The sequence below is a fragment of the Pogoniulus pusillus genome, chromosome 16 (genome assembly GCF_015220805.1).
Source record: "Pogoniulus pusillus isolate bPogPus1 chromosome 16, bPogPus1.pri, whole genome shotgun sequence".
Taxonomy (NCBI): domain Eukaryota; kingdom Metazoa; phylum Chordata; class Aves; order Piciformes; family Lybiidae; genus Pogoniulus; species Pogoniulus pusillus.
The window spans coordinates 271,425-291,146 of NC_087279.1; the positions used below are offsets into that span (position 1 = coordinate 271,425).

General features: G+C 51.5%; 1 protein-coding gene across 9 annotated transcripts in view; it reads left to right on the top strand.

The window, feature by feature from the left end:
* Nucleotides 1-19,722, top strand: part of TMCC1 (transmembrane and coiled-coil domain family 1) — a 127,071-nt gene that overhangs the window by 28,667 nt on the left and 78,682 nt on the right. For 4 of the 9 annotated variants that reach the window (XM_064156085.1, XM_064156089.1, XM_064156094.1 and 1 more), the window contains exons 1-2: nt 14,623-14,704; nt 18,273-18,504. The gene's annotated coding sequence lies outside the window, so the exon portion shown is untranslated. Of the gene's footprint in view, nt 1-14,622; nt 14,705-14,937; nt 14,958-14,985; nt 15,443-18,272; nt 18,505-18,579; nt 18,601-19,722 lie in introns of those variants that run through there. The other 5 variants (XM_064156087.1, XM_064156086.1, XM_064156088.1 and 2 more) reach the window with 5 other exon arrangements.

Genomic DNA, 19,722 nt, shown 5'->3' on the forward strand with positions numbered 1-19,722 from the left:
GAGTGATTAAGAATTGATTTGCAAAGCAAGAATTACAAAAGCAGTTTGTTTTCTCACACCTGCTCTCCACGCCAGCAGCACAATGAAGTATCTGATACACCTTTCCCTGTCTGGAGAAGGCACTCACTCAAGGGAGAATGATCAGCTAAGGCTTTCAAGATCACACCACCATTTGCCCAATTATTCCTAATGACAACACATTGTTCCTGCAAAATGTATTCCTTGGTAGGTGACGTTTCCTTTCAGCCTTTTACCTATTGATCCAGCAGTACTTCAGGTAGAACAAACTTCTTTGTTGGCAAGTCTTGCTTATGAGACCAGAAAAATCTTTTCTTGTCTTCTTGTCAGTATCCCAGTCAGTGAAAGAGCATGACAAAGTTTAGCTATCTTTGTAAAACAAAGCAATAAACAGAATGCCTGTGCAGTTTGGGCTGCACAGGTAATTCATGTTCTGTGCCCCTTGCTGCTTTGTGTCCTTGCTGCTGCGATGTCATAAAAGCATCTGCCTGCACTACTCAGCACTCAGAGTAAATGACAGTTGTGGTCTTGGACTGGGAGTCGGAATACAGTGCCTCCACCACGCAAAGTGAGCTCTTTGCTGAGCACAGCTGCAGAGTCGTTAAGCTCAAGCTATGTTTACTTCATTTTTTTTCTTTTCGGTCAGAATGGAAAGGCTTTACAAAAGCTGCTGAAATTAAGTGTCCCTAAATAAAACACTCCGTGTCTTTCTTGCCTGAGCATTTACAAGCACAGGCTGATGAGTAAGGGCAGGCTTGGATTCTGATCGAATGCACTTTGTCTCTCCGTAGGCTTCATTTGCTGCACGCAGCCCAGAACAATGGCAAACCTGGCAAGCTGTACTTGCACCAAACATGGAAATAGGGGGTTTTGATCCCAGTATACAAGAACTGAGAGTTCTGCACACATTGTCGCAGAGAGAAATTCCTTGTGCCACCAAATCATTCCTCCCAAGCTGTCTGGGTATTGATCCCTTGTTCTAAGCAAGCAAACCCTGTGGTTGATTGTAGCTGTTCTGGGACATCTCCTGCCAGGGACTGGATCAATAATGTCTGTTGTGGCCTCCTGCAGCATGTTCCCGTCATGCCTGGGCACTTCTGCACCATCTGCTCCTCATCAGGAGTGTGGTGAAATCATTTGCCATGGTGCCGGGAATGCTGTCAGCCACTCCACACTCATTTAGGTCTGAGCCAGGACATGGCAGGAAGCCTTGGAGGTGCAGCACTGGTGACAGAAGTCAGCATTAACTACATACTGTGCCCCAGGGTGGGACTGGAAGATCTCCTCTTGATGTCACCTTGTCAGGCATAACGCCTATAGGATACTTGTCATGAAGCTGCCTTTGAGCAGAAACAAGGATGAACAAATATCCAGGCTCTCCTTTTCATCCCTGTCAGGGAGCAAGGAGGCCAGGGGCTCTCTGAAGAATGGAATACCAAGAGGCAAGTGGCAACAAGGCCAGCAGGGCAGGGACCTTGCTGGCCTGGGCTCATACTGCAGTCAGCCATGAATGTCCTTGACCCAGACCCTCATCTGAGTGGCTTCTCAGCTTGTCTGGCAGTTGCTGGACCTAGCCTTGACCTGTAGATAGGCTTCCCAGCTTGACCTGGGACCTGTCTCATCACTGCAGATCTGCCTGGTGATCTGGACTGTTGGTAGGACCTGGCTACCACCTCTGGGTCTCTCCCATTTGTCTTGTTCAGGTACTGTAGGGTGGGCCCTAACTTTGGAGGTCTCTCTATACTACTTTGGTGATACAAATCCCATCTCTTCTTTAGATGTGGTCATAGAGAAACCAGCTATATTTGCTATTAAATTCTGTTAGGTCTAGCATCTCTGTATCCCCATGGGAGTTTATAGTTGATAACTGCTGATTTGCCCCACCAGTCTCACTGTTTTCTGCACACTTACACAACTGGAGACCAAGAAATATTTGGCTGTGCTCTAGAACTGTAAATACCAAAGTCTGCAATGGGAGTGCAAGAAACAAGCTTCACAGAAACTATTAAAAATAACAGTTTAAATGCATCCTGCCTCATCCTTTCTTAGTTGTCATTGCTGTAAAGAAAAGCTACATTCTTAGATCATACCTTGGAGCCTGAAAGAAATAGGCCACAGTAAGATTTTGTTCTGAGGGAAGGATGCCTGGAAGAAAGTTGATCTGCCAGCACTGTGTCTGATCACCTGTGGGCATCAACCAGGATTTATTTGCTTTGGTTTAATGCATGCATGTGGCACTTATGGTCTCCTTAGATGAGAGGCCCTTTTCCCCTTCCACCTCATGATCTCAAACACAACTACACCTAACTGCTTCTGTAACTCTGTAGAGAGGAGTGATGTTTAGCTGCAGAAAATGGGAACACCAGTATCAGTCTGCTAAGGAGATACAGTGCACAGTGGCCCACTCAGCTGTTGTCCCCTGCATGCATGCATCTTCCTACAGCATTTGTCCTGGTTTTCCTAGAGCCAAGCTTAGTGTATACAGGGCAGCAGACAACTTTGTCTGCAGGTAGAAGCAAGATCTGTTGCATTTCAGGGCAGTTCAAAAGAAGCATTTTGGTTTGCACTTCATTTTACGTGGTGACTATTTTTTATGACTAAGTCAAACCCTGTTCCACCATATGGCAGGGACAGAACTTGAATTACAAAATGCCTCTGTGCTGCTTTGCGCTTATGACATGAACAATTTTCATTACCTTTCCTTGCATCTATTCCATACCTATGCTACAGATCTAGGGTAAAAAGTCCTTGTTTACATTCAATAGTTGAATTTATAAGTCAAGTGGGATTGTTGTTCTTACTTCCTGCTTCAAATAGGCCACCTTCATCTTTGATGCAAGTTCTGTAAAAGTTTTAATGCTGTGTCCATTCTGAGATGACGGTTCTTGTGCCTAGCACATAATGAGGGCTGCACATGGTCATTATGTTGCTATAATAACAGTATGAGGGCTTAGAGAGCTGTTAAGACTCATTATTTTCCCGGCCTGTACGAGCTGAATCACATTCTATTCACCCAGAGAGGCAGCTCTCTTGCTGTTGCATTTCCAACCACTGTATTCCTGGGATAAGGAGCAGCTGAGTAATCTGGACATCTGTAAGTCAGAATCACGGAATTAACCAGGTTGGAAAAGACCTCCAGGATCATCGAGGCCATGGGTCCTGATGGCATGCACCCATGGGTGCTGAGGGAGCTGGCACAGGGCATTGCCAGACCACTCTTCACCATCTTCAGTAAGTCACGGTGGACAGGAGGGGTGCCTGGGGACTGAAGGAGAGCAAACATCACTCCAATCTTAAAAAAAGGTAAGAAGGAGGATCCAGGTAACTATAGATCCGTCCACATCACCTCCATCCCTGGAAAGGTGATGGAGCAGCTTATCCTTGGCACTGACTGTCCTTAGGCATATCAAGGACAGGGGAATCATTAGGAGAAGTCAACATGTTTTTTCCAAGAGGCAGTCATGTTTTGACCAACCTGATAGCCTTTGATGAGAACATAACCAGGTGAACAGATGATGGTAGAGAAGTGGATGTAGTTTATCTTGATTTCAGTAAAGCATTTGACACCGCCTGCCATAGCATCCTTCTGGCTAAACTGAGGCAGTGTGGTCTAGATGATCAGGTAGTGAGGTGAATTGGGAAGTGGTTGAAGGTCCTGGGGACCTCATTCCTAGCCATAGAACGCAGCTTCAGTTCTAAATGCAAATAACCCCTGTTCACATCACAAAGAGTCACAGAAACATCCAGGCTGGCAAAGCTCCTCAGGGTCACCAAGTCCAACCTATAACCCTACTCTACAAGATTCACCTTAATCCATATCCCTAAGCACCACATCCAAACGACCCGTAAACACATCCAAGGTTGGTGACTCAACCACCTCCCTGGGCAGCTCATTCCAGTGCTTGAAACTCTGCCCACCCAGATCTAAACTCCATAGCCTGGATCCATCATAAAGTCCAGCATCATCTGCTCACCTTAGCCCACCTTTCAGTCACCCATGCTCTACGGTTCAGCACACACAGTGTGCCCAAAGCTTTTCTGAAGCCAGTCTCATTCTTTGTTCACAGTTAAAGTGGAGGACACAAACAAAAGCAGAAAAAGAGGAGCTCTGCATTCTTGCATTTCTTGTTTTCCCAGCCTGGCTTGTGCTTCTAGGCCAGTTGTGACTATTCAGCTCACACAGTGCAGCCAAAGCAGAGCCTGCACCCAGTGCTCATGACAAGGTAAAGAAACTGCTTTATACAAGGCTGTACTTCACAGCCTGTTCCCTGATCAGCTCCTGTGGCCTGAATTCCTCAAAGGCCTACTTCCCACATTGCAGCTGCATCCCAAGTGTTTCAGGGGATAAAAAGTTCTTAGGTATTTCACCTGATGTTTGCAAAGAACTTTGTGGGGGGAAACGGATGCAGAAGTGCATTTGTGAATTAAGTGCAGTCAGATTTGTCTGTTGATTTCTAGCTGGCCTGGATCTCTCCATACTTTTTGAATTCATCTTAGCACTAAATGGATTTGCCTAAACCTCACCCACGTCTGTGTCTGTAACTCAGCACCGTAAACTTAGGTCCTTTAGGAGAAGATGAAGCGTGAGGCAGGAAAGCCCTTTGGAAAGCAGGAGCAGCTACACACAAGCAGTGAAGGCCCTCTGGTGCCAGGTGAGGACGAACACCCGCACTCAGCGATGCGTTTGCAAGAGGTCAGACTGGTGAGCTGTGCGCTGACGTCCGACGAACGTCCTGGGGTCGCGCTGCAGCAGCAGCCAGCCCGAGGCACGGGCAGAGGCGGCCGCTGCCGCCCCCTGCCGCCGAGAAGAGGTGGAGCAGCACGGGCGGAGCTGCCGCGCTAAGCCGGCCCCGCGCCCTGTCCTGCGGAGTTCTCGGGGAGAATCCGATCTGCGAGCGCACGGCAGCCCCGCCTGCAGCGTGCGCCGTGTGCCACGGGCACAGCTGCGCGCCTGGCGTGGGCACTGCTGCGTCCTGGGCTTGCTCAGGAGAAACGCACAAGCACTGCCGGTCACATCCCTGGGTGAGGAGTGCACAGGGACACACATCCCCTGGGTGAGGGTTGCACACGCCCTGGGTGCTGCTCCAACGTCTGGCATTCCCGTGGGTATCACCCCAGCTAAGGACCACAGACTCGCTGCTGGTGCCTCTGTAGCACCGGTACCGTGGGCTCCAAGGCAGCGGCTGGTACCCGTGAGCCAGCCCCGGGCAGCGGGAGTGCAGCAAGGGGCTGCTAGACTCGGTGCCCAGTGGGGCAGTGCCCCATGCCAACCCTTACCTCTCCCCCACTGTACGTGGGAGAGTTCTGGGAGGGACAAGTCCGTGGGTGTGCCCGCGTGCAGGACCCCAGGATGCCCAGAGATTCGTGGGGTGAAGAGGGAGGACCCTTTGTGAGGTTGGCTGCAGCGAGGTGGTGAGAGCATGAGGTGGCACTGCTCGGTAAAGAGACTGGGTGGCAGATTTCTGCTGGTCACAGGCTTCTGCAACAGCTGTGCCTCATGGTGGGGAAAAAGCCGTCCAGGCTTTCATTCTTGTCCTCTGGAGGCCTGGGAATTAACGGCAACCCCCTCAGGAGATGAGGAGCTGTGCAGGCACGCAGACAAGCTGTGGTTCCAGGCAGCTGCAGGGCCCTGGCATGGTCCCTGCTGGGAGCTAGGATGCTGAGCATCCTGCAGACTGAGCCCTCTGAGCCTCAGGAAACCCCCTGCCTTGGCAGTCCAGGTAATGGTAGGTGCATCAGCCTGGGAAGGGCTGCATCACTCTGGGCATCCTGCACTGATTCTGGAGTTGACTGGAGGAAAGGCCTTTGAGAAACGAGGTCATCCTGAAACAGTGAGAGATGTGTGGAGTCTGCTGCAGCACAGAGCAGAAACAGGGCTGGGCACCAGGGTGCCAGGTGCTCAGGGAGGCAAGCTGCACTTTGGCAGTTGACACAAAGCTGTAAGGAGCAGATGATAACATAACATAGAACATAGAATCAACCAGGTTGGAAGAGACCTCCAAGATCATCTAGTCCAACCTATCACCCAGCCCTATCCAGTCAACTAGACCATGGCACTAAGTGCCTCATCCAGTCTTTTCTTGAACACCTCCAGGGACGGTGCCTCCACCACCTCCCTGGGCAGCCCATTCCAATGGGGAATCACTCTCTCTGTGAAGAACTTCTTCCTAACATCCAGCCTAGACCTACCCTGGCACAACTTGAGACTGTGTTCCCTTGTTCTATTGCTGGTTACCTGGGAGAAGAGGCCAACCCCCACCTGGCTACAATGCCCCTTCAGGTAGTTGTAGACAGTAATAAGATCACCCCTGAGCCTCCTCTTCTCCAGATAGTCAAGAGGGACCAGGCTGGCTATGGGTTGGCAGTGACCTGAGTCTCCCTGGCTGGGTGCCCTCCTCTGCTGCTGCAGTGGATGTAAGTGGGTGACGCTTCGCACATCCATGAGCGGCAGGCCCCAGAGCGTGTGGAAGGCTCAAGCTTCCCACAGCTCAGCAGCGTTCAGTGCAGCAGCTCCATCTGCTGATCGCATCTGTCCAGCTTAAGAGCAATGCTCTCCGAGGCTGGAGTGCCTGGAAATGCCACCCGGAGAAGGCTGCATTTGTATTGCTAGTGGCATTAATTACTTGTATTAACTTCTGCACTGGGGTGGAGCAGTAATGAGACGGAGAGCTTTGCAAATTCAAGTGCCTGCCTTTTCATCATACTATGGAATGACGCCGTTGTCTGGAGAGTCAAGTGCACTCTCCTCGGTCTGACAAGGTGTGGTTTCAATTGAAGGCTGCCTAGGATGTCTGGACCAGTTTAGAAGGGACGTTGAGATGCTTGAGCGTGTCCAGAGAAGGGCGACGAGGCTGGTGAGAGGCCTTGAGCACAGCCCTACGAGGAGAGGCTGAGGGAGCTGGGATTGGTTAGCCTGGAGAAGAGGAGGCTCAGGGGTGACCTTATTGCTGTCTACAACTACCTGAGGGGTGGTTGTGGCCAGGAGGAGGTTGCTCTCTTCTCTCAGGTGGCCAGCGCCAGAACAAGAGGACACAGCCTCAGGCTGTGCCAGGGGAGATTTAGGCTGGAGGTGAGGAGAAAGTTCTTCACTGAGAGAGTCATTGGACACTGGAATGGGCTGCCCGGGGAGGTGGTGGAGTCGCCGTCCCTGGAGCTGTTCAAGGCAGGACTGGACGTGGCACTTGGTGCCATGGTCTGGCCTTGAGCTCTGTGGTAAAGGGTTGGACTTGATGATCTGTGAGGTCTCTTCCAACCCTGACGATACTGTGACACTGTGATACTGTGACCACAAAAGCAAAGCTGCAGCTGTTTAGTCACAGGAGCCAGAAAATCAAATTAGAGCCCATTTAATACCCACTTGGGGATATGCTCTTGCTCTGATATACCCCGAGATGGATGAAATGATTCTAACATGCCGAAACTGGTTGGATTGTACCTTCTCAGGACTTTTCAAGCAACAGTAGGTATTCAGAGCCAGCCTTAGCATCACTGTCCTTTCCTTCTTGGGCAGAGCCAAGATCCCGTTTAGCAATGAAAGGTGTGCTTTTTCCTGCCCCTCGGGAGGCTTTGGTCTACTTTGTGGGCCTTGAGGAACAAAAGTGAAGGAGTGAGAAGTGTTTTCTACAGCTGAAGGTAGCTGCTGACTGCAAAAGCTGTGGAAGCAAGAAGCAAGCCACTTGCTGGCATAGCTCAAGGGAAGCCTGTTTGCCTGCAGCACAGAAAAGGATTGCTCTGCAAGGAACACTTTGCATTTTGCAGCAGTCCTCTTTGCTTTCTTGCTAGTGCTGTAGCTGGGTGAATCTCACGCTCACTTCCATCTCTGCTGTGCTGCTGCTCGGAAGACTTTCCTTCTGTGGCAAAACAATGTGATTTCACTGGGCTTTTGGTCAACAGATACCCTGCAGGGGTTTTTATGACACTAACTGGGGCTTATCATGTGGGTACCACACATTCCCTCAGCGTTAGCCATTGCTAAACTTGAGGGGAAATGAGAGGCAAGTCTTCTAAACTAACACTTTCTGCCAGAGATACCCCTTTGATCTTTGGTTACCATACCACACATACAGAACTTTTTTTAGGAAGTCTACTTAATTTTAAATTCCTTCAGTTTCTTCAAACTTCTGTAACTCTAAGTGAACAGTCTGAGTGTTGGCAGTTTCTGTCTTGGCAAACCTACCAGCCAGCATGCATACAGTCTCCAGAGTTCTCCCACAGAGACTGGGACAGGTGGAATGAGTCCAAACAACCTCCTGCTCTGCACCAGCCTGAAACAGCACAGGGCAGGCAGGATGCGGAGCACAGGCAGGATGCTGGGGAGCTCCTGCTGTTTTGTGGAGCAAATTCTTAGTTACAGCCATCAGCAGACACGTTTCCACCTCTTTCTAGTTACTTCTGTCAACATAAAGAGTAAAAGTCTTAACTGATACCTGTAAAACACCTTGACTTTGTGCTTTGCACAAAGGGCAGGTCCTGCTCAAGAAACCTGATCTGTTATGGTAGAGGTGCTCGTTGAAGCCTTCAGTGCTCTTGCTCACAACAGCCCTCAGAAGTCATCACTTGCGAGCTGGCATCTTTGATTGGCTCCCACACTTTCCAGGTGGTGTAATAGTTTCGGCAACATAACCTGTGGTGCCATAATGAGCCTTCGTGTTAGAATATCCTGTAAGCCATGTTCCTGAAGGCTTTGCAAATCCCAGAACAGAGCCACCCCCTGCCCCTAATGGCATCTGAAACTGTAAGACAGAGAAATATAGAGAAGCACAGGGATAAACAGGGCCCTTGCTGCAGTGTGTCTGACATTGCATTCTGGAAAGCAGCCACAAGTCCCTTCCCTGAAGCACCAGCTGCAGGGGTGTGAAGTGCAGGTGTAAACAGTATCTGCAAAACTGCCCCTTAAATTTGAATCCAGTTTGCCTGTAGCATTTGATGTGTTAGACTAGCTCACTCTTTGGGTGCAAAGCCCACAGCTGACAGAGTTCTGATTTCTGCTGGTCTTTTCTAGGGTCCAGTCCTGCCCTAAACCCTGATCTGAGATGACTCAGTCTCTGAGCTGGTGCCTGGTTCTTTCGGTGAACAGCCTCAGTGCTCTATCTCCTCTCTTACCTGGTCTTTCCAGGCGTGCCCAGTTGATTGATCCCATCTTGACATCCCTTGTGTGTTTGTGAAAATCCTCTTAGCAGACTCCTGACTCCTGTCCTACTTTCTGTACTTCCAGGCTGCTGGCCTGTTTTCAGTTAGGCCCAGCAGGGTAACTCTTTCTTCCCCCTTCTGCTTTCCAGTGTTGAGCTTTGCAGCTCAGCACTTTTTATTCCTGCCACGGCAGCAAAAGCAGCATTGTCATGGCTGTGGACATCCTTATCAGAGCATGCCAGTGAAGCTTAAAAGATATGCCAAAGCAGCTGCCCTGTGTTTACAGGCAAGGCTCAATGCTCTGCTGTATTCTGCTGCAGACAGTTTCTTCCTGCTCTTGGGCAAGTGCTGGTGTGGCTGTTCCAGTGTGTGATGGACACTGCATGCTGTAGGCTGGAAATCAGCTGGAGGGGGAAGGAACAGTGTACAGGGGCACTTCTGTGGCACTATCATATGATAAGCATATGAAATGAGGGTGCGCCAGAGTGATAGGACATCATCCAGAGCTTTGGACCTCAGCCCATAAGGATGGCACAGTTCTCATGCTCGTGCTTCCAGAGAAGGTTGCAGCAAATTCTGCATTTCATTAATCAGATGTCATTGAATCACATAATTGTTTGGGTTGGAAGGGACTCTCAAAGATCATCTACTTTCACCCCCTCTGTCATGGGCAAAGGTATCTTTCACCAGATGAGGTTGCTCAAAGCCCCATCCAAACTGGCCTCTAACTATTTAAACGATGGAGTGTCCACAGCTTCTCTGGGAAACCTGTTCCGATGTCCCACCACCCTCACAGAAACAGCTTTTACCCTTACTAGAAGAAACTTGGGTTTTGTCTGCACAGAATTCAGTGTTAGTCATCCCTGTATGGGCAGGGTAGCTCTTCAGTGGCCTGGTCAAAGCACCTGAGCTTTTGTACAGAGCGGCACCCGAGAAAGTCATCTGTGCAGTGTACATCCTGCTGGCCTATGGGAATTGTACAGGCAGACACGCTCTGGCTTCTGGCCCATGGGCACACACTGCCAGAAAGAAGATGCTGAGAGCTTGGGTACACCCACACAAGGCCTAGGCAGCTGAAGGGCAGCTGTCCTAGAACTCCCATCACTCATGGGGCATGTGACATCAGGATCTTCTCGGGGCCCTGGTCCAACTTGTCTATGAACCACCTGAGGCTGCAAGGACAGCTGGTAGCAGACTGAATGGGGCATACTCTGCTGAGCTCACCCATGCTGCAGGGGCTGTGGGCTGACCTGAGCATTAAACAACTTGAATGCTTCTCTGAAGCCAGAAGGTTCACTGCATGTGGTGGCCAAGCAGGCCCATGCTCAGCCTGTGCTGAACTGCCTGGCATCCAAACCCTGTGAAGTAGCCCCTTGAAAGCATTGGAAATTCTTTATGACCTATAAAAAGCCTTTTTCTTTCTCCTCTCTTTTGCCCAGTATCCTTCTTAACCCCATTCCTAGACATCTGTTGGTACCTGTCAAAGTAGTAATTTCCCCACTGCAAAACCAAGCTGTAGCCCAGGGACACTGGGAGACAGCTGTGCAGTGCAGTCATGCCCTCTGATACCATGCAAGAAGGGATGAAATTGCCAGGTGAATGTAAAGAGAAAAGTGGTTTCAGGAGGACAGCAATCACAAAACAAGTCATAGTTGTTGCTACAAGGCCTCCCAGAAAGCTGGTGCTGAATGAAAAGGTGCAGCTTTTCTAGGTCAGACTAGCCAGGATTTTCCACCACTCTACGCAGAACTGCTCTCCTGAGCTTGTGTTCCTCTCTGTAACAAACTCCCAAGGCTCGTGCCTTTTATTCACCATTTCTGGCAGTGCAGCTGGTGCCTGCTGGTGCTTCTGAAATGCTAGCCCAGCAATCAGCCAGATCCAGTTTCTATAGTAACTGGAGATTAAAGAACTAAGCTTTAACCTGAATGTGACTGATCAGTCCACTACCTTCAGCTCACCTGGGTATTTCATGTCTGTTTTCAGTCTCTGGATTCTTCCTAGCAACTCCCTATTGAAAGGGCAAAAATTATGTAAGGAGAGGACCAAAAAACTCCCATCTCCAGACACAGTGGTTTATATCTGCAAGGCTGGGGACCCCCATCTTCCTTAAAGGCCTGCCTAACAAAGCAGGGGTGGCATCTTAAGAACTGGCCAGAGCAGCATGAGGTCCTGAGACAGGCATGGAAAAGTGAATCTCATCAGATCACAGGTTTGGTTCTCTCCACCAGCAATCATAACAAATGAACAGAAGCACAGAGACCTCCCCAGCCTCAGCCCTGTGCAAGCTATTTGCTCTGGTGTTTTAGCCCAGCTTTCATCCTCCAGCGTTGTGTTTGGACCCATGGTTTGTCACAGGACTTTGCTGTGCAAATGAGCACTTGAGAGCTGTGCTGAATGCCACCAGCTCATAAAAATCACTGCTGTGATTTAGCATTCACTTTGTGTTGGTACAGGTCACTGTGTTGGACAGAGACCAGGGAGGCCCAAAAGCTTTATTCCAGTGCAAGGACTGAACTGATTTTAAACTGGCATACTGATCACCTGAAATTCTAATGCTCCACTGCAGTGATAGAGAACAGAGGTCTCTGTAGCAGGTGTTGGCTCCTGCCCAGAGATGCATGGACGGTGTGGGCACAGAAACGTGCTGATGCCTGGCTTCCAAAGGCACCGAGCTCCTTTCGCATCAGCTGTTCTGAACAAAGAGAGAAAGTGACATCAAAGCCGTTTCTTGAATATCTATTTTTAGGTTTACAATGTTCCTCTCTTTGAATTAGTGAATATATATATTAAAAAAAAAAAAAAAAGAGACCACCCAGTCCAGGATCAAATCTGCAGAAATACATTTCAGTCCTATTAGAAAGCATATACAGGGGCAGAATAAGTCAAAACATGAATACCCAGTGCCTGCCAGGAGGGATAATTGTACTCTACTTCCTTGGCTACCTGCTTCATCACTTCTCTGTGTTATCTAAACCCACGGATTTCCTGTGAACTTTGAAATCTGAGATTCTTAATAATGTGGTAGTTATCAGACTTGGGTGTTTAAAGCCAAATCTAATGGCAACTGGAGATCTAACAGCAACAACATGTTACTTATTTGGATATTTATCATTATAAAGAATAAAAAAATAACAAACATTTTGAATATAAATGCCAGCCTGTGTGCTGCTGGTTTGCTGTATATACACCCTGAAGTTAGCTGGCAAGATTCAGCTGCTCACGCTCGCTCCTGCTTTTGGCCAGCCTCGCCTTCTGCTCTCACATGCTGACACAAGATCCCAGTGCTTGGTTATTCAGCTTTGAAAAGGAGTGGCAGTGAGAAATGGTTTAAAGATCAATTTTAGAAGATCTCCTACTAATTCTGCAAGATATTTTTTAGGAGCTGTGGAAGGAACCGAGTTCTTGTCAGCTTTCAGTAAGCTGTCTTTGTGTTCTGTGTCCTGCAGACCTTAGTTGTTTGTGGAGGCCTATCTGCCTCCTGGAGAAGGCAGACAGTAAGGGGGAGGCTCCCGGCAGAGGACACATCCATCAGCTGGCTCCCTCCCCAGCAGTGCTCTGGCTGTGCCAGTGGTGCACACTTGCTTCATATGGCACAGATTCACCATCTCCTATTTCCTGCCTTTAGGTCCTCTTGGCACATCAGGATCTGTGCACCCCCTGTGACGTTAACTGCAAGTGGCAGTGCTTGAATACAGCACATAGCTCTCTCCTTCCCTCTGCGCCCATCTTGTGGCAGTCAGACTGCACTAGCTTCAGGACACACTGAAACGTGACCCGGCGGAGGGAGAGGGGCAGAAAAGAGCACTGAGGGAGAGACTGGAGAGGGAAATACATTGAATAATAGAATAGAATCACAGAATCAGTCAGGGTTGGAAGGGACCAACAGGATCATCTAGTTCCAGCCCCCCTGCCATGGGCAGGGACACCCTACCCTAGAGCAGGCTGCCCAGAGCTCCATCCAGCCTGGACTTAAACACCTCCAGGGCTGGGACCTCAACCACCTCCCTGGGCAACCTATTCCAGGCTCTCACCACTCTCATGGTGAAGAACTTCCTCCTCACGTTCAGCCTGAACCTACTCACCTCCATTCCCCCCAGTCCTGTCACTACCTGATATCCTGAAAAGTCCTTCCCCAGCTTTTTTGTAGGCCCCCTTCAGATCCTGGAAGACCACAGTAAGGTCCCCTGGGAGCCTCCTCTTCTCCAGGCTGAACAGCCCCAACTCTTTCAGTCTGTCCTCATAGGAGAGGTGCTCCAGCCCTCTGATTGTTCCAGTGGCCCTTCTCTGGACTCGTTCCAGCACACTTTGGACACACTCCAGCTCCAGTGGCTACTGTTCATTGATTCTTGAGTTTGACGTGAAAAAATGTAAGAAGTAATGAGTACTGGTTTGAAGTAAAAGTCAAGTTGTATAAACTCCAACTCTTTTTTGTGCAAAATATATTAACTGCTTCAGACAAATACAGATTGAGGCATTTTGTTCATCGAATCAGCTGCCAGAAAGGGTGCAGCAGTCTAAAAATACCCAGGCACAGTCACCCTGGATAACATTGCTGCTGAGATGAAGAGAGTGCTCTGGGCAGCTGAGCAGTGTATTTGAGACCCTGGGCCTTGGGGACTTCTCAGATCACTTCCTCTGAAACACTGTTAGATGGAAACGATGGTGCAGTATGAGAAGTGGCCGACCAAAGAGCCCTTCTGAAAGACGTACAACACAGCTGGACTATTCTAGGAGCCAGCACGACCTTGAACTCTATCCTGGGTGGCAAAGTAGAAGTCAAAACCAAGCCTGCAGCCTCCTACACGCTGTGACCCCTCCAAGAGCACGGCTGTGACCCAGAGAACCGCAGCCTCCGCCGTCCACCGCAGGCTGCCAGCGGTAGCGGTGTAGCCCTTGGCAAGGGCAGTGAGAGACCTGCCCTGCGACAGCTGGGGCGTGGGAGCCGCTGCCCAGGGCTGGCTGGAGCTCGGGTACGGGAAGGCTGCTCCGTGTGAGACCTCTCTGGCAAGTGGAGCCAGCAGGGTTCTGCTCATTTCTGTGTGAGGAGAAAGCGCTGCAAGAAGCGCAGGGAGGAGGGCGAGAGACCTGCGCCCGCAGGCCTGGGTGCCGGGGAGCTGCTCAGAGACTGGATGCAAGTCAAGCGCTCGCTTGCGTCATGGTGGTCCCCGGTGAAGGACCTCTCGCTCTGTAACCTGAGTGTCATCTTCCGTCCGCCGGCAGCCGGCCCAGGCAGCATCCCTCGGAAGCCGTGTCCGGCGAAGGTGGCTGCCCAGGCCGGGACGCTGAGTCCCACTGACAGCCACAAGCGCCACCGTAACGGCGCCAGGCGAGTGCCGCGGGCGGGGCCGCGCTGGCGGGGCGGGACCGGAGCAGAGGGCGAGGCACCGCGGGGGCGGGGCCCGCGCCGCACAGACTCTCGGGAGCGGCGCGGCTCACGTGTAGCCCCGCCCCTCCAGGCTGCGCGGTGACGTCGCGCGCGGCCGGGAGAGCGGTGCGGCTGCGCGCGCGGCGATGGAGCCGCTGCCGGCGGCGAGCTTGGGGCGCCGCTGCCCGGCCGGTGAGTGACCTCCGGGGCGCCGCTGCCCGGCCGGTGAGTGACCCCCGGGGCGCCGCTGCCCGATCTCCGGGGCGCCGCTGCCCGCCCGGTGAGTGACTCCCGGGGCGCCGCTGCCCGATCTCCGGGGCGCCGCTGCCCGCCCGGTGGGTGACCCCCGGGGCGCCGCTGCCCGACCTCCGGGGCGCCGCTGCCCGGCCGGTGGGTGACCCCCGGGGCGCCGCTGCCCGACCTCCGGGGCGCCGCTGCCCGGCCGGTGGGTGACCCCCGGGCTGGCTCTCGAGGCGGGTCTGCCGGCCCGGGGCTGTCCAGGCTGCGCTCATCGCGGGCGGCCTCATCCGCTTCCAGACCCGTTCTTCGGCCGCGCTTTCCTGTCCTACTCTTGCCCCGTTTCTGCGGGGCAGCTCTTTCCGGTTGCCCTTTGTTTGGGTCGGCCATTGGCGAGTCGGGGGCGCAGGTGCACCCAGTGGAGGTGTCCGCGGCGCGGGCGGAAGGCGACCCAAGGTGGAGAACGCCGCCTTCTCGGCAGCTCCGGGGCTCCCGCTGCCGGCGGACTGCGCGGAGACGCTGCCTGAGCGGCTGGAGTGCGTGAAACCGTCGCCGTCGCGTCCGGGAGGCAGCGGTGCGCGGTGCAGAAGCCGCCGCTGGTGCGTGGGTTTCTCGTTCCGGAGAAGGCAGCTGGTTTTCGAGAAGCTTGGGTGTATTCTTCACCCACTCCTTGCCGCCTTACTCTCTTATGAGGTAACTGAGTGCTGGTGGTGTCGCTGTGCTGACGCGACCGAGCTCCCCTGGCGCCGCTGTCAGGACTTGCCGGGGACAGGCCTGTGGAGAGCGTCGGCTGTGCGGTCGTGGCCGCCGAGCCTCACAGGCACCGGGTGCCCTGGGACTCAGCACGGAGCCTGTTTGCCAGCTCCCCTCGTGTGGGCGACTGGCACCAGGTGTGTGCTGCTGGCAAACGTGGCCAGTAAAGCTCTCCGGTCCAGCTGAGGCGCCGCCTTCGCTGCAAGATTTGATCAGTGGGGAAACGTCAGGAGGCTTCTTGGTGGGCAGGTGTAAAGATATGAACTGAAGGTATAAAAATCTGGGTGGAAGTGTAGTGGAGGAAGAGAGTAATGTGACTACAGCTGCGTGAGAAACTGCCCACTGGTCGCAAAGCCTTCAGAGTGGATGTTTCTGCAAGGTGGAAGCTCTTGGTTGCACGCATGAGGGCTACAAGTGGCTTCTGCAGGAGTCATGTCCTGAGCTGGAGCCAATGAAAGAGTCTGAGGAGGGGTGGCACTGTCCTCGCTGTTCACTACAGGGCCTGCCTTAAGCAAAATTAATGTGTGTAGCTGTGTGTTTAGTCACCGGGGCAGTGCTTCTCTCAGGGTTATGTTCCTTGTCCGCTGATGAGGAAAGCTAGATGTACAAGCAGGGAGAGTCGTTCCTGTCTTGGTGCTGAATGACTCTCCCTGCTTTTGTTTGGGATCGGTTGGGCCCTCAGCACTACTCTGTGACTTCCACAGCCTCCCAAAGTTCCCGTGATAGATGGACATGTTAACTGGAGCCTTGTGTCCATTGTGTCCAGTTTAGCTGCCTGAAAAACCCACTTGCCCGACCTGGAAGTCATTCAAAATGTGGAAGCAAACTGAAGCTGGGGGAAGATCTACGTAGTGTAGGTAAATACTGAGTTGGAACTGAACTGGCACTTCAGATATTCGAGACATTTTTAAACAAGGGTTTTGACTATAAAGAGTTTGAGGTTCCCCACACCATGAACCATATAAAAGTTGCTGGGCTTTGTTTTTTAGGCAGGTCTCAGGCATGGATTTGCAGTCTCACTAGAGATCCAGTAATTCAAAACTGCACCTAATTCAGATACAAACCAGAAATCGACCAAGACTTCTCTTTTTTCCCTGTGTTTGAAGATGTGCCTTTTGCAGGAGCTGGAGTGTCTCTAGCAAGTCAGCTTCTGTGCTCTTTGGGTGAGCGGCTTGGTGCCTGCACTGAGCAGGCTGCTGCAGCTTGCTCTGGAGTAAGGCAGATGGTGTGAGGTCTCCTCTGGTCTTTCAGAGAGCTGTTTTTGAACCGTTCGGAAATGATTGGCATGATCTTATCTTGGGCTGGGTTTCTAGGAAGTTTCACGCAGAGACCTGTGGGAGGAGTCTGCTTCCTGCATGTGCTTCTCCAGAGTGGTTTCATAGCAGTTGGCTCCTAGTGGCAGCCAGGCTTTGGGGACTGGAGTCGCTGTTTAAGCTGTGGCTCAGGTGAGCTGGTTGAGTGACTTCCCTTCAATGGATTCCCCTTGAAGTGTACCTGCCCCTAAAATACGGCTAATAAGGCACTGAAAAATCTGACTCCTGCAGAGTGCTTGGGTACTACCTGCTGGAGTGGTGCTTACAGAGCAGGCTGTGCCCTGGTGAGGGTTCACGTTTCTTTGGAGCTAGCAGAGGACTCGTGTTAACTGCAGGGCAAGGGAGAGGCTGAGATACTGAGACTTGTTCAGGTGGTTTGTAGGCAGCTGTAGGTGGCAGGGGATTGGACCAGATGACCTCTAACGTCCCTTGCAACCTCAGCCATTCTGTGATTGTGTGACCTGGCAGAGTGTTTAATGGTGAATTAACTAGTACTTTGGAAAAGGGGAAGAAGCATGAGTGAAATGCAGTGTGGAGGTGGCTGGCTAGACTCTCAGCACTGCTAGGAACTGAGTAATCTGCTGAGATTCAATTACATACAATAAAATTCTGAAGCCCCCTCAGCAGCCAAGACACTGGGGGCTGTCACAGTACAGTGAGCTGCTTCTCTAACCTGGGATGTGGGCTCCAGATTCTTAAAATTGCTCCTTTGGCCAAGCATGCTCAGATGGTTGCAGAAGGAAACAAGTGGCTCTATGGAGTCAAATGTCTATTTTCATCATGGCCTCTCTCCATACTTCCAGAAGCACGTTCAGATAATGTAAGACCAGCTGCCCTTGCTCACTTGTAGAGAAGAATCATGCTGCTGTGCCCAGAGCACAACAGCTTGTGTTACAGTAACATGGAACAGCTTCTGTTTGGAGCCTTGGTCTGCCGTGCTCTGAGACGCAAACACAGAACAGAAGGTCTCTGCCCCAAAGAGTTTACATTTTATACATGTAAATCTACGTTAGTTAAGTTCAGAGCTGTGGCAGTGTTCATGCCCTGCAGGCCTTCTCCCAGGATGTGCCTTGTGTCCATGCCATGCTGCACTCCATTGCTCTTGGTGCCTGTCCTTGTTCTGGACAGCAGCTCTCCTTAGCCCCATGCTGGCCACACCAGCATTCCTGTGTGTGTCAGGGCATCTGGTGAGCTGGTGTGAGGCACTCCATGGTGTTCAGGATAAAACTGCCAAAATGCTCAGAAAATTTTCCTGGCTGAGAGAATTTATTGGGTTAAAGCACTGGAAATGAAGGAGCTGCAGAGATGGCTTCCGAGTCTGAATGCACCAAAGCCAGCAGAAACCCAGCACTGCATGTGGGAGTTGGACCTTCTCTGTGAAGAAGACTCTGGATCTGTGATGCTGTTCTGTTGCTTTCCAGATGTTGATGGTGTTTCTCACTCGTTCATTTTGGCAGGTCTTTTTCCTCTACAAAGAAGCTCTCGCCAAGATGACCTACTCTACTGAATGCAGATGCCTGCAAATCTAGAAGCTGATAAACCCTGTCTCCTTCATTCCCCTGCCTCTCCTGTTCCCTGTGGAATTTATCCTGCTAAGTATTTTTAAAGTGAGACCTCCCTCGAAGGCATTTGGATTACAACTGTGAGCACATCTATGCAACGTGCTGAGCTGGCCTGAGTGACATCGAGGTACATGTGCCTGCTGTGACCTACAGCAGAAGGGGGGGGAAAGTGCATCTGGCTGGAGAGTGGGAAGAACTCCAAATGCTTGTCCTCTAGGCTCAGGTTGGTCTGCACCATTACTTCTGGTTTTAGCTGTGGGATGTTCACCAGCGTGGTGAGACTGCACAAGCACCAGAGCATCCAGCTGCTATGCTGCAGAGGGTGACATTGTTTGAACCTGGTTTCAGAAGAGCTTCTCTTGTGTGACCTGAGCCCTCACTACCTCCCTACTCAGTTCTTTAATGCCACTAAGGCCTTGATAGAGATTCTTCCAAGCATTTGACAGATGTTAAGAAATGCACTTGGGAGGCAATGGTGGTTTCTGTTTGGTTAGATAAAGTTTTAGAACTTTGGAACTGCCTTGAGTGGGAAAGCATCTTCAGAGAAGCCTGCAAAAGATGTAGCTCTGCCTCCTGCTTACACACAGTGGTCTTTGCTCAGAGGGAGCAGCAGTCTGCCAGTTGTGTACTGGCAGAGCTGTGTGGGCTTTGATTTGGCTGTCCCACCCAGGAACCAGAAGGCCCTCAGCTGTTGAGAAAGCACAGAATGCGCAGGGTGCACAGCTGCATTTTAACTGAAGGCCTTTAGCTCTACTTTTAATTCTAAACCTGGAATGAGGAAATGGTAGAGCTCCCTTCGTGCAGGCTCAGGAGAGGCCAATGGAGGCTGATAACCATCTCTTGGCTCTCTGAAGCGGCTGGCCCAGGCTCTCTTTGTTGTGCCATGGGCACTCATGCTGCCACTCCAGGGCAGCGGTAGCCTTGCCTCTGAGCTGTTAGTGAGAGACAGCCAGACGCATCTTTACCTTCCAGAAGAGGCTCAGTGTCCAACAGCCTGTTGGTTTCTAGAAGGGGAAATGGCAAGTAGAGGCTTGGCAGGGCTGTTGAGCTTGGCTGTGGCTGCACTGTCCTCAGCAGGCACTCTATTTCAGAGCTTCTGCTCCTTGAGCTCCGTTGGCTGAGACCGTGCTGAAGTGACACAGCTCTAATATGCCTGTCTGTCTGCTTAAGAGCTTGGTGATGTTCCCATGGCAAGAAGTGGTAGCTTCATACCCTCTCTGCTCTGAGTGGGCAGAGCTCAGTGCAGATGATGAGTGAGGGGAAAGCGGTGAATGTTGTCTGCTTTGGCCTGAGTAAGGCTTTTGCCTCATGCTCCCCAGTGTCCTTATGGCAAACTGAGGCAGGA